Source organism: Malaclemys terrapin, chromosome 6 (assembly GCF_027887155.1).
Source record: "Malaclemys terrapin pileata isolate rMalTer1 chromosome 6, rMalTer1.hap1, whole genome shotgun sequence".
Lineage (NCBI taxonomy): Eukaryota > Metazoa > Chordata > Testudines > Emydidae > Malaclemys > Malaclemys terrapin.
Genome location: NC_071510.1, coordinates 50,880,261 through 50,894,774, shown reverse-complemented (window position 1 = coordinate 50,894,774; position 14,514 = coordinate 50,880,261). Strand labels below are relative to the sequence as shown.

Here is a 14,514-nt window from a genome sequence, read left to right as displayed (position 1 = left end):
TGGAGGGCTGGGGGGGGGTTCTGGGTGCATGGTGGGGTCTGAGTATGGAGGGTCCAGATGCAGGGGATTGGATGGATGGGGGAGCAGCTCCCCGTACAGTGATCCCTCCCCCTGTGGCTGAGGAACAATGGAGAGGAAACAGGGGAGGATGCTGAACTTCCTGCAGCCAGCGGAGGGTTCTAGGTGTGAGTCTGACCCAGCCCTGGTCGCTCCTTGCAGGGGAAGAGGAAGTCCTGCCCTACCCTGCCTCCAGCCCAGCTGGAACTAGCAGCTGATCCTGGCTCAGGTTAGGGAGCTGGGGACAGCAAGTGGCTTGTGGTGATTTACCTCTCCACTAGCTACTCCAGATGCCTGAAATTATGTACCTGCACTGCTAGGGAGGGGTGCATGATCACTCTTACAGCTTCCCTTTGCTTCTCTGTCAGAAAGTAATTTTTCTGCCGGGAGCAAAGAAATCTGCAGGGTACATGAATTCTGCACACATGCAGTGGCACAGAATTCCCCCAGGAGTAAAAGTAAGTAGATTACGGCAGGGTACTAAAAGAATGGTATACATTGCTACCAGGAGAGTGACCACATGAGGGATGAATAGTTATAGGTATGCTGGATGTACATGGTTAAACAGGTGTGTGGACAATTGTTTTGGGGTGTATTACTGATTGCATTATAGTAGCTCCTAGAAGCTCCACTGTGCTAGGCACTATACAACATATAGGAAGAGAAGCCCAGCCAAAAAGGATTACAATTTAAATAGGCAAGATTGAGAGATGAGGTGACTTGCCCAATATCATGCAGCAAGTCAGAGGCACAGCTGGGAATTGAAGCCAGTCCACCAAATCCAAGTCTAGTGCTCTACCCACTTGAGACACTCCAGGCCCCACAGTAAGTCAGAGAAAAGGAAAATCTTACTCCAAGGGAATCAGGCGGAAGACCTACCCTGGACTGGATAACGTGCTTGGTGAGAATGCCAGAGAGAGCTATTTATCAATACAGTTATTTAGAATGGCAAATGAAGCAGTTTGGGAGCTTCCACAGGAAAGGAGAAAGCACCATAGGTACTGGAGGGGCACTGGGAGTGCTGCAGCACCCCCTAGCTTGAAGTGGTTTCCATTATATACAGGGTTTGCAGTTTGGTTCAATGGCTCTAAGCATTGTACAAATTATTCCAGCACCCCTGGAAATTACTTCCTTCTTCCTCCTTTCCAGGAGTGAAACTGAAGCAGGAAATTCATACGACACCTGTCACGCTGAGACCAGTCACTTACCCCAGATCAGCTGGTGGTACCCTAGATCTTATACCAAAGACAACACGTGTAGCCAATCCTGTAATACACTATCTAAAGGTTTATTAACTAGGAAAAAGGAATAAGTTATTCACAGGTTAAAGCAAGCAAACAGTTGCACACAAAAAAGTTACCATCTAAATTCTAAGAGTGACGATGTTTTAGAAATATGTCAATTCAAAGTGTCTTTCAAGGCAGACCCAAGAGGCACCCCAGGGATCTCTGGCTTCCATTTAGAGTCTCTGGCCCTTCATAGTTCAAACAGCCAAAAAGATGAAAAATTTTCACATCAACTATGTTTATTTCCCTCTTCCAGCATTCAAAGGGATGGGAAAAGGCCTTCTGCACCTAGGGCTTGCCTACACTACAGGTTATGTCAGGATAACTTAGGTCATGCTCAGGGGTGTAAATAAGCCATCCACCTTTCCAAGCAACATAAGTTACAGCAACCTAAATGCTAGTGTGGACAGTGTTATGTCAATTGGAGAGCTTCTCCCTCCAAAATAGCTACCACCTCTTGGGGAGATGGTTTTATTATGCTAATGGGAGAGCTTTCCCTTGTCGGCAAAGAGTATCCTTCACTAGACGTGCTATAGCCGTGCAGCTGTGCCACTGTAGTGCTTCTAGTGTAGATTAGCCCATGTTTCTTCATGGGTGCGATAGGGCCATTAACCACCCCTTTGTATTGCACTGATCCTTGATGGTCCATCTGATTTTGACAGTTCTTCTGGATGGGTGGAGGGGATGATTCCAGTGCCCGAGTTCACAAGTTCAGAGCAAACAACTTACAAGCATTTCATAGAGTCTAAACACTAAATACATTCTTATAAGACTAATACCTATTTTGAGCAAAACTAACATACAGTTCATAGATTCATAGATTCATAGATTCTAGGACTGGAAGGGACCTCGAGAGGTCATCGAGTCCAGTCCCCTGCCCGCATGGCAGGACCAAATACTGCCTAGACCATCCCTAGTAGACATTTATCTAACCTACCCTTAAATATCTCCAGAGACGGAGATTCCACAACCTCCCTAGGCAATTTGTTCCAGTGTTTAACCACCCTGACAGTTAGGAACTTTTTCCTAATGTCCAATCTAGACCTCCCTTGCTGCAGTTTAAACCCATTGTTTCTGGTTCTATCCTTAGAGGCTAAGGTGAACAAGTTCTCTCCCTCCTCCTTATGACACCCTTTTATATACCTGAAAACTGCTATCATGTCCCCTCTCAGTCTTCTCTTTTCCAAACTAAACAAACCCAATTCTTTCAGCCTTCCTTCATAGGTCATGTTCTCAAGACCTTTAATCATTCTTGTTGCTCTTCTTTGGACCCTTTCCAGTTTCTCCACATCTTTTTTTAAAATGCGGCGCCCAGAACTGGACACAATACTCCAGCTGAGGCCTAACCAGAGCAGAGTAGAGCGGAAGAATGACTTCTCGTGTCTTGCTCACAACACACCTGTTAATGCATCCCAGAATCATGTTTGCTTTGTTTGCAACAGCATCACACTGTTGACTCATATTTAGCTTGTGGTCCACTATAACCCCTAGATCCCTTTCTGCCGTACTCCTTCCTAGACAGTCTTTTCCCATTCTGTATGTGTGAAATTGATTTTTCCTTCCTAAGTGGAGCACTTTGCATTTGTCTTTGTTAAACTTCATCCTGTTTAACTCAGACCATTTCTCCAATTTGTCCAGATCATTTTGAATTATGACCCTGTCCTCCAAAGTAGTTGCAATCCCTCCCAGTTTGGTATCATCCGCAAACTTAATAAGCGTACTTTCTATGCCAATATCTAAGTCGTTGATGAAGATATTGAACAGAGCCGGTCCCAAAACAGACCCCTGCGGTACCCCACTCGTTACGCCTTTCCAGCAGGATTGGGAACCATTAATAACAACTCTCTGAGTACGATTATCCAGCCAGTTATGCACCCACCTTATAGTAGCCCCATCTAATTTGTATTTGCCTAGTTTATCGATAAGAATATCATGCGAGACCGTATCAAATGCCTTACTAAAGTCTAGGTATACCACATCCACCGCTTCACCCTTATCCACAAGGCTCGTTATCCTATCAAAGAAAGCTATCAGATTGGTTTGACATGATTTGTTCTTCACAAATCCATGCTGGCTATTCCCTATCACCTTACCACCTTCCAAGTGTTGGCAGATGATTTCCTTAATTACTTGCTCCATTATCTTCCCTGGCACAGAAGTTAAACTAACTGGTCTGTAGTTACCTGGGTTGTTTTTAGTTCCCTTTTTATAGATGGGCACTATATTTGCCCTTTTCCAGTCTTCTGGAATCTCTCCCGTCTCCCATGACTTTCCAAAGATAATAGCTAGAGGCTCAGATACCTCCTCTATTAGCTCCTTGAGTATTCTAGGATGCATTTCATCAGGCCCGGGTGACTTGCAGGCATCTAACTTTTCTAAGTGATTTTTAACTTGTTCTTTTTTTATTTTATCCGCTAAACCTACCCCCTTCCCATTAGCATTCACTATGTTAGGCATTCCTTCAGACTTCTCGGTGAAGACCGAAACAAAGAAGTCATTAAGCATCTCTGCCATTTCCAAGTTTCCTGTTACTGTTTCTCCCTCTTCACTAAGCAGTGGGCCTACCCTGTCTTTGGTCTTCCTCTTGCTTCTAATGTATTGATAAAAAGTCTTCTTGTTTCCTTTTATTCCCGTAGCTAGTTTGAGCTCATTTTGTGCCTTTGCCTTTCTAATCTTGCCCCTGCATTCCTGTGTTGTTTGCCTATATTCATCCTTTGTAATCTGTCCTAGTTTCCATTTTTTATATGACTCCTTTTTATTTTTTAGATCGTGCAAGATCTCGTGGTTAAGCCAAGGTGGTCTTTTGCCACATTTTCTATCTTTCCTAACCAGCGGAATAGCTTGCTTTTGGGCCCTTAATAGTGTCCCTTTGAAAAACTGCCAACTCTCCTCAGTTGTTTTTCCCCTCAGTCTTGATTCCCATGGGACCTTACCTATCAGCTCTCTGAGCTTCCCAAAATCTGCCTTCCTGAAATCCATTGTCTCTATTTTGCTGTTCTCCCTTCTACCCTTCCTTAGAATTGCAAAGTCTATGATTTCATGATCACTTTCACCCAGGCTGCCTTCTACTTTCACATTCTCAACGAGTTCCTCCCTATTTGTTAAAATCAAGTCTAGAACAGCTTCCCCCCTAGTAGCTTTTTCAACCTTCTGAAATAAAAAGTTGTCTCCAATGCAGTCCAAGAATTTGTTGGATAGTCTGTTCCCCGCTGTGTTATTTTCCCAACATATATCCGGATAGTTGAAGTCCCCCATCACCACCAAGTCTTGGGCTTTGGATGATTTTGTTAGTTGCTTGAAAAAAGCCTCATCCACCTCTTCCACCTGGTTAGGTGGCCTGTAGTAGACGCCTAGCATGACATCTCCCTTGTTTTTTGCCCCTTTAAGCCTAACCCAGAGACTCTCAACACTTCCGTCTCCTATGTCCATCTCTACCTCTGTCCAAGTGTGTACATTTTTAATATATAAGGCAACACCTCCTCCCTTTTTCCCCTGTCTATCCTTCCTGAGCAAGCTGTACCCATCCACACCAACATTCCAATCATGTGTATTATCCCACCAAGTTTCAGTGATGCCAACAATGTCATAGTTGTATTTATTTATTAGCACTTCCAGTTCTTCCTGCTTATTCCCCATACTTCTCGCATTTGTATATAGGCATCTAAAATACTGGTTTGATCTTTCCTCCCAGTTTTTTCCTGACTCTCCTTTCTCTCTGCCAATATAGCCCACACTCCCTCTTGTTTCCGACTCATTTCCCCGGTCTCCATGTTCCCCACTTACCTGTGGGCTTTGCTCACCTGTCCCCGTCGAACCTAGTTTAAAGCCCTCCTCACTAGGTTAGCCAGTCTGTGTCCGAATAGGGTCTTCCCTCTCCTCGAAAGGTGAACGCCATCTCTGCCTAGCAGTCCTTCCTCGAATAGCATCCCGTGGTCTAGGAAGCCAAAGCCCTCCTGGCGACACCATCTTCGCAGCCAGGCATTCACCTCCATGATGCATCTGTCTCTGCCCGGGCCCCTACCTTTAACAGGAAGAATTGAAGAGAATACCACCTGTGCTCCAAACTCCTTCACCCGTGCTCCCAGAGCCCTGTAGTCACTCTTGATCCGCTCAGTGTCACACCGCGCAGTATCATTTGTGCCCACATGGATGAGTAGCATGGGGTAGTAGTCAGAGGGCCGGATAATCCTCGACAATGCCTCCGTAACGTCTCGGATACGGGCCCCCGGCAGGCAGCATACCTCTCGAGATGAAATGTCAGGGCGACAGATGGGCGCCTCCGTCCCCCTCAGCAGAGAGTCTCCGACCACCACTACCCTACGTTTCCTATTCGCAGTGGTGGCAGCAGACTCTCCAGCCTTAGGGGTACGAGGCTTCTCCTCCTTTACTGTAGGGAGTGATTCCTTCTTTCCTGTATCAAGAAGAGCATAACGGTTACCTATAACCACGGCAGGAGGGTTCGGAGCAAGGGTGGAGCACTGCCTGCTGCCAGAAGTAACCAGCTGCCAGCGTCCACCCTGAGCCATCTCCTCCTCCACCAGTGGTGTATCAGCAGTCCTGTGTACTGGGACAGCTACCTCAGCTGTCTCCACATGGACACTGTCGAGGAATTGCTCGTGGATACGGATGCTCCTCAACCTAGCCACCTCCTCCTGTAGCTCTCTCACCTGCTGCCTGAGAGATTCCACCAGCAGGCACCTTTCACATTGGATGGTCCCCCCAGCCTGGATATCCGTAAGTGGAAATTGCAAGTTACAGTCTTTGCAAAACCACACCAGGATCTGGGTAGAGGCATCCATGCTTAGGCACTCTGTCTGGCTACAGGCACAGGTGGAGGAGACAGTAGCAGTGCTGGCACAGGTGTTGCGGGTCTTCCTAACCATCGTAAGCCTCCCTCTGTCAAACTCCCGTCTGCAGCCCCCTGTCAGCTGAAAGGGTTGTTTAAGCAAACAGTTAGAATGTAGTTGCTTTATAGGTATTAAGGGGAATCAAGAGAAAACAGATGGAACCGGCAAGGGACCCTCGCCCCCTTCCTGCTCCCCTTCCAAACTCCCTTGCGAAACTCCCTGTTAGCAGCCCCTGGTCGCTTGTGCGCTGCTTTATAAAGCCCTGGCCTGTATGAATGCCCCGCCCACTGATTAAGGCTCAGCCACTTACCAGAGGCTTCTAGCTTTCAAACCTTCCTTTGAAGCTCACAGCTTCCAACTGCCAGCCACAGCACACGGTCCTTCAAACAACCAAAACAAACAAACAGACTGACAAACACAAGCTCAGCACACAGCAAGTAACCCTCAAACACAAACAAACACACACTACAGACAGTCACTTACCCCAAAAGGTTGCTGTATTGCTCCTCCTTCACCTGGAGAACTCCCTTGCGAAACTCCCTGTTAGCAGCCCCTGTTCGCAAAGCTCCCTGGTCGCTTGTGCGCTGCTTTATAAAGCCCTGGCCTGTATGAATGCCCCGCCCACTGATTAAGGCTCAGCCACTTACCAGAGGCTTCTAGCTTTCAAACCTTCCTTTGAAGCTCACAGCTTCCAACTGCCAGCCACAGCACACGGTCCTTCAAACAACCAAAACAAACAAACAGACTGACAAACACAAGCTCAGCACACAGCAAGTAACCCTCAAACACAAACAAACACACACTACAGACAGTCACTTACCCCAAAAGGTTGCTGTATTGCTCCTCCTTCACCTGGAGAACTCCCTTGCGAAACTCCCTGTTAGCAGCCCCTGGTCGCAAAGCTCCCTGGTCGCTTGTGCGCTGCTTTATAAAGCCCTGGCCTGTATGAATGCCCCGCCCACTGATTAAGGCTCAGCCACTTACCAGAGGCTTCTAGCTTTCAAACCTTCCTTTGAAGCTCACAGCTTCCAACTGCCAGCCACAGCACACGGTCCTTCAAACAACCAAAACAAACAAACAGACTGACAAACACAAGCTCAGCACACAGCAAGTAACCCTCAAACACAAACAAACACACACTACAGACAGTCACTTACCCCAAAAGGTTGCTGTATTGCTCCTCCTTCACCTGGAGAACTCCCTTGCGAAACTCCCTGTTAGCAGCCCCTGTTCGCAAAGCTCCCTGGTCGCTTGTGCGCTGCTTTATAAAGCCCTGGCCTGTATGAATGCCCCGCCCACTGATTAAGGCTCAGCCACTTACCAGAGGCTTCTAGCTTTCAAACCTTCCTTTGAAGCTCACAGCTTCCAACTGCCAGCCACAGCACACGGTCCTTCAAACAACCAAAACAAACAAACAGACTGACAAACACAAGCTCAGCACACAGCAAGTAACCCTCAAACACAAACAAACACACACTACAGACAGTCACTTACCCCAAAAGGTTGCTGTATTGCTCCTCCTTCACCTGGAGAACTCCCTTGCGAAACTCCCTGTTAGCAGCCCCTGTTCGCAAAGCTCCCTGGTCGCTTGTGCGCTGCTTTATAAAGCCCTGGCCTGTATGAATGCCCCGCCCACTGATTAAGGCTCAGCCACTTACCAGAGGCTTCTAGCTTTCAAACCTTCCTTTGAAGCTCACAGCTTCCAACTGCCAGCCACAGCACACGGTCCTTCAAACAACCAAAACAAACAAACAGACTGACAAACACAAGCTCAGCACACAGCAAGTAACCCTCAAACACAAACAAACACACACTACAGACAGTCACTTACCCCAAAAGGTTGCTGTATTGCTCCTCCTTCACCTGGAGAACTCCCTTGCGAAACTCCCTGTTAGCAGCCCCTGGTCGCAAAGCTCCCTGGTCGCTTGTGCGCTGCTTTATAAAGCCCTGGCCTGTATGAATGCCCCGCCCACTGATTAAGGCTCAGCCACTTACCAGAGGCTTCTAGCTTTCAAACCTTCCTTTGAAGCTCACAGCTTCCAACTGCCAGCCACAGCACACGGTCCTTCAAACAACCAAAACAAACAAACAGACTGACAAACACAAGCTCAGCACACAGCAAGTAACCCTCAAACACAAACAAACACACACTACAGACAGTCACTTACCCCAAAAGGTTGCTGTATTGCTCCTCCTTCACCTGGAGAACTCCCTTGCGAAACTCCCTGTTAGCAGCCCCTGGTCGCTTGTGCGCTGCTTTATAAAGCCCTGGCCTGTATGAATGCCCCGCCCACTGATTAAGGCTCAGCCACTTACCAGAGGCTTCTAGCTTTCAAACCTTCCTTTGAAGCTCACAGCTTCCAACTGCCAGCCACAGCACACGGTCCTTCAAACAACCAAAACAAACAAACAGACTGACAAACACAAGCTCAGCACACAGCAAGTAACCCTCAAACACAAACAAACACACACTACAGACAGTCACTTACCCCAAAAGGTTGCTGTATTGCTCCTCCTTCACCTGGAGAACTCCCTTGCGAAACTCCCTGTTAGCAGCCCCTGGTCGCTTGTGCGCTGCTTTATAAAGCCCTGGCCTGTATGAATGCCCCGCCCACTGATTAAGGCTCAGCCACTTACCAGAGGCTTCTAGCTTTCAAACCTTCCTTTGAAGCTCACAGCTTCCAACTGCCAGCCACAGCACACGGTCCTTCAAACAACCAAAACAAACAAACAGACTGACAAACACAAGCTCAGCACACAGCAAGTAACCCTCAAACACAAACAAACACACACTACAGACAGTCACTTACCCCAAAAGGTTGCTGTATTGCTCCTCCTTCACCTGGAGAACTCCCTTGCGAAACTCCCTGTTAGCAGCCCCTGGTCGCAAAGTTGACCTGGTCTGGTCTCCAGCTATGAGTTTGTCAGTTCTTAGCTAATGCCTGCAGCCTGGGCAAGAGCTGGCACCTGGCCTGCCAACATCACAACAGCTTCTATGCTTGGAAGGCTGAATTTATCATACTTAGGTTACATGGGGTACATTTGAAATGCTGAAACCCATGGTCACCCACATCAGCCACTCTGCTGCAGCTACGTTACTCTACAATAACTGTTGTATAAGTGAAGAATAACTGCTCTGGTTGAAACTGCTGGTGAAATTTTGGATGAGTTATTGCATCCTGGCTAAACTAGATTTACACTAGGATAGCAGGATTAAGCACCTCCATAAACTCTTTTAAAAGTCCTGCATAAACTCTTTTAAAAGTATGTTATTCCATAATAAAAGTACACTTTTCTTACAAACAAATTGCTGGTAATTCCAACTAAAATAATGTATTTAAAGATACTATTAATATTTTAATAACACACACACACATTCATAGTTTTCAGTCAGTCGGGGTTTGCTAAAATTTAGCCAAAATAGAACAAAGTGCCGATACCCTTATGAACATTTGCTACTATCATCATTTATTATTTGTATTGCCACAGCACCTCGTCATGGACCAGGACGCTACTGTCCTAGATGCTGTACAAACACCGAACAAAAGGACAGTTCCTGCCCCAAGAAGCTTACAATTGAGTAACTTACTCTACCAGTCTGGAGTAAGAAGTTAGCAAGAAAAATGGGATCTAGTCCTGTGAGTCTAGAAATACTGAATGAAACTAATTTAAGTTGAATTACTTCAACACTTGTGTCACCCACTGAAACAAAGTAAAAAAAAAATCTCATTACATGCAGGAAAAACAACAACTTAAAACAGGGTTAATAACAACTGAGTTAAAAAACTGTAAAAGAAAAGAGAAAAAAATTAGATGATTTTCAGGTATAAACCTAAATAAACCTCAAAAGGAGAATTATCAGTTTATTCATGTCCAATTTTTGTTTGGTTGGTTGGTTTCTAATTAATTTTATCCCAATTGTGAGTTTCACTCATAAGTATGCAGATTTTAAAAGACTTTGCTTATTTGGTGAACTTTCATTTGAAAGATAAGATAGAGTACAGTATCTAAATGTGTTCTATATTTTGTTAAACAAGCCCATTGTTTATCCCACTTTATTATTTAATATCCCATTTGACATTTACAGTTATTAAAAGGAGATAACGGAGGGACTCTCATAATACAAACCCATGAGACATCTTGTTATGTAGTGGCACACTGAAATCTCTGAAAAATCTGATGTGCTGCAGGAAACTAGGCCTTTGCAGAATTATTTTTTGCATAACTTTTTAAACCAGTGACCATCAGACTACAGGCCTGAAAAAAAATATAGGTTTGAACGACGTAGAGGCTTGGAAACTCTTAAAAGCTGGCAGTGGGGATTGTGGGGAAGCACTCACTTGGAAGTGTTATACATTTAATATTCTGGGGGTCACTGGCAGCCATTGCAGTTTGCTGTATCCTTCAGCCTGCTCTAATCTATGCTGGAGGAGTCAGCCAGCACCTGAGCTAGATGAAGAATGGCAGGACACAAAAGGCATCTTTGACCACACACCCTTCATGAGCTATGCCAAGCTGTCTGCCCTGCAGCTCACAATCTGGTGCCAGGAGCACAAAGCACCATTTTAAAAAAAGGATACATATATGAACACCTTATATGAACTGCTACTACAAGGAAAAGGTACTATACATGACAGTACCCATCACTAAGTTGGCAGAGATGGCAATGGCCAAAATAGCTATGGCTGGGGCAGTTTTGGTGATGGCCACAGTGCACAGGTCAGTGAAAGATTAATGCCCTGGCTGGTGAAAGCACTGCTTAGTTTTAGCAAATCCTGGGACCTACTGTTGACTAGCACCCTGCTAACAAGCACCAACTAGCACCCTGCTAACACTGGCTGGCATTAGGCAGCTTGTGAAGTCAGAGTGGATGGGCTGTGAAAAAGAAGGAAATTAATTCACAGAATCGGCTGAGGAAGCCCTGATGGGGCTGGCAGAGTAAAAGGATGCTGGGAAGATCTCAATCCATTGGGAAGGGGAGCTTGGTGTAAAGACCAGGATGGACAGAAGGAAGTGGTGACATCAAGGGACAGGATTGTGTGGACAAAGAGGTCTTAGAAGACCATATTGTGGAACAGAGAAAAGGAGCTATAGAAAATCTAATGTTCCTATACCTTGGAAAGGGGACAGCATGCCACAGTGGTGCAAGTGGGTTATTCTGGATTGGGAATAAAATTGTTCTATAAAAGATTATTGCAATGCAGATGCTGTGAAAAAATGCAGTGCAATCAGTGCCCTGGGTTCTCAATTGCTTCCTTCTTTCTTTAATGGAAATACAATGGGTCACCACTAAAACATTTAGATTGCTTTAGTAACTGAAAAGATGTCATTAAAACCTTTCCTGGTGAAGACTTTTTTCTTAGTTTGAATTTTAAAGAGAGGAAGAGACAAAATTTAATGAAATGTGCACAGAAATTTATATTAATTAAAGAACCTTAAAATTAAATTGCATGGATCAGGGAGGGCATGTATGGGAGCTTTTAACCATTCACTTCCTGCTTAGGCTTTGTTTGTCCTTCTGGTGATTACTGTGGTAATAGTGGCAGCTCTGGAAGGACTGATAGTGGTGACTGCGGCAGTAGGGATGGCTGCTGTCCTGATCTTGGTAACTCTTGCGGTTGTGTCTTGTGAATTGCCAGCAGTGGTGGCCATAGTGGTGGCTCCAGCTGTAGTTGGCTTAGTGGCTGTCGTGGTGCCGGCGGGTGTGGCAATGGTATTGCCAGCTACGCAGGTGATGGCAGCTGGAGAAATTAAATGAAATTTTTTAAAATAGTAAATTTTAAGACGACATCATAACATACAGGATCAGACAAACCTTTACAGAGCACTGTCCTACTCTAGGAAGACCACTCATTCTTAGGGTATGTATGAAGGCATAATTTACAGCTTGGGGAGATAGCTTGCTAAAGAGCATAGCCACTGCTGAAGAGGGGCTAGCCACCCCAAGTACGTATCCATCCAAGATGTTAGGCACACACTCAGGGCCGTTTGCACTGCTGTGGCTACACTCTATTTATAGCATGCCAGCTCAAACAGCACTAGTGCAGGTATGTCTTCTTGATCTGGGAATTACACCCCCAGCCTGAAGTGTAGACATTCACTTTGAGAGATTAAACCGATAGGGCTCTACAGAGATCACTCTGAAATCTATATGGTTTAATAGATTACATCTGTTCTAGAGAGGTTTATTATTATTTAAACTAGCTGATAGAATTCCATGGCAGCAATTTGATTTTCAATTACATTTTATAGGATAATTCAAAAAGATAACCAAAGAAAAGCTCTCCTTCTTTATTAAATTCGGTAGGACTTTTCCAGGAGAGATCAAATGCTGTTGTAATTTTATGTGGGATTATCCCATTCCAGGGAGGGTGGCAATGCAAACATAAAAGGGAAAACATTACATAATTTAAGAACAGAGACTCTTTCCAGAATCCACATTAATATTCTATTGTTGTTAAAAATTCTTCTTGAAGAAAGTGAAATAAAAAATACTTTATCATGAAGGTGTTTCAAAACCACCTGATCAAAACTGATTAGGTGAATTCTTTAAAAGCTGAAACAAAATGTTATTGTTCATAAATATTTTAAAGGGGGCATTTTCAAAAACACGCAAGGGATTTAGGAACACAAGTCCCATTGATCTTAAATAGGACTTGTACTCCTAAACCCTCTACACACTTTTAAAAATCTCCCCCTAAAATTCTTGAATGATTAAGAAACTGATAAATGTTTCAGTCTCCTTAAAATATTTTTGTTGGGTTTCATATGTAGAATTTAGTGATTATCATAACTGTGATTCCAAGAAAAAAAAACACATGCATTTCCTGAAGTTCTGAAGGAAACAAGTGCTTCTTTGATGCTCTTATTTTATATTAAATTCCTTTTCATTAATGGTTTGTAAAGGGTTACTAGCTGGTCAATGAATGTTATAATCAGATTACAGACATGAACAGTATATGTTCTATATGATTGTAAACACATCAATAGAAGCTTTAATAGATGGTTACAATCTATAGTTATAAGCAACTTATTGAACTGTTGGACTCTACAGCAATCTATGAAAATCGATTTATTAAATCATCTGTTACACTTTTATTAATATTTTCTAAATTATGTATGGATAGAACTCTAATACAAAAATTGACTGTAGTAACTAAGTTTTCCAGTTTAGTTACTGGTTCTTGAAACAAAGGAGTTCAGCTAACTGGTAACAGGAATTCTCCTTGAGTTATCTGGTGCTCAATAAGAGTAGAAAAGATTCTATTAAGTACATTCAAAAGATTCTATTAAGATTCTAATCATGATGTTAAAATACAGGAGAGTACATAACTAGATATTTTTCTAAAGATATGTTATAGCCCAAACAAAAGATATGGATTCATGGAGAAATTATTGCGTGAGGTTGTATGGCCTGTGTTATGGAGGAAGTCAGACTAGATCAGTGGTTTTCAAACATTTTTCTGGCAACCCAGTTGAAGAAAATTGTTGCTGCCCACAAGCCAACGGAGCTGAGGATGAAGGGTTTGGGATGTCGGAGGGGTTCAGGACTGGGGGTTGGGGTGCAGGAAGGGGTCAGGGCTCTGGCCTGGGGGCTGCAGGCCCTGGGGTTGGGCCAGGGATGAGGGGTTCAGGGCATGGGAGGGGGCTCTGGGCTGGAGTGCAGGAAGGAGTCAGGGCTCTGGCTTGGGGGGTGCAGGCCCTGGGGTGGGGCCAGGAATGAGGGGTTTGGGGTGCAGGAAGGGGCTCTGGGTTTGGGGAGGAGGGCTTAGGGCACGGGCTTATCTCAGGTGGCTCCCAGTCAGCGGCGCAGCACGGGTGCTAAGGCAGGCTTCCTGCCTGTCCTGACGCTGCAGATTGTGCTGCACCCCAGAAGCAGCCAGCAGCAGATCTGGCTCCTAGGCGGAGGCGCACAACAGCTCCGCGCAGCTCTTGCCCACAGGCACCACTCCCTCAGCTCCCATTTGCTGTTTCCCGGCCAGTGCGAGTGTGGAGCCAGTGCTGGGGTGAGGGCAGCGCACGGAGCCCCGTGGGTCCCCCACCTCTGAGCCAGGCCTGCTGCTGGCCACTTTCGGGGAGCAGCGCAGTGTCAGAACAGGTAGGGACTAGCCTGCCTTAGCCAGGCAGCACCGCTGACAGGACTTTTAACAGCCCAGTCTGACCAGAGCCATTGCGACCCAGTGCCTTAAATTCTGCAACCCAGTACTGGGTTGCGACCCGTAGTTTGAAAACCACTGGACTAGATGATCATGATGATCTCTTCTGGCCCATAACTCTATCTGTCTATGAAATGGAATATACTGTTTGCCTCTGAAACCCAGAAA

The 14,514-nt window shown here is 45.2% G+C and overlaps 1 protein-coding gene across 1 annotated transcript in view; it reads right to left on the bottom strand.

Moving 5' to 3' along the window:
* Positions 1 to 14,514, bottom strand: part of LOC128839711 (PAX-interacting protein 1-like) — a 152,509-nt gene that overhangs the window by 69,379 nt on the left and 68,616 nt on the right. The gene's annotated exons all lie outside the window — the stretch shown is intronic.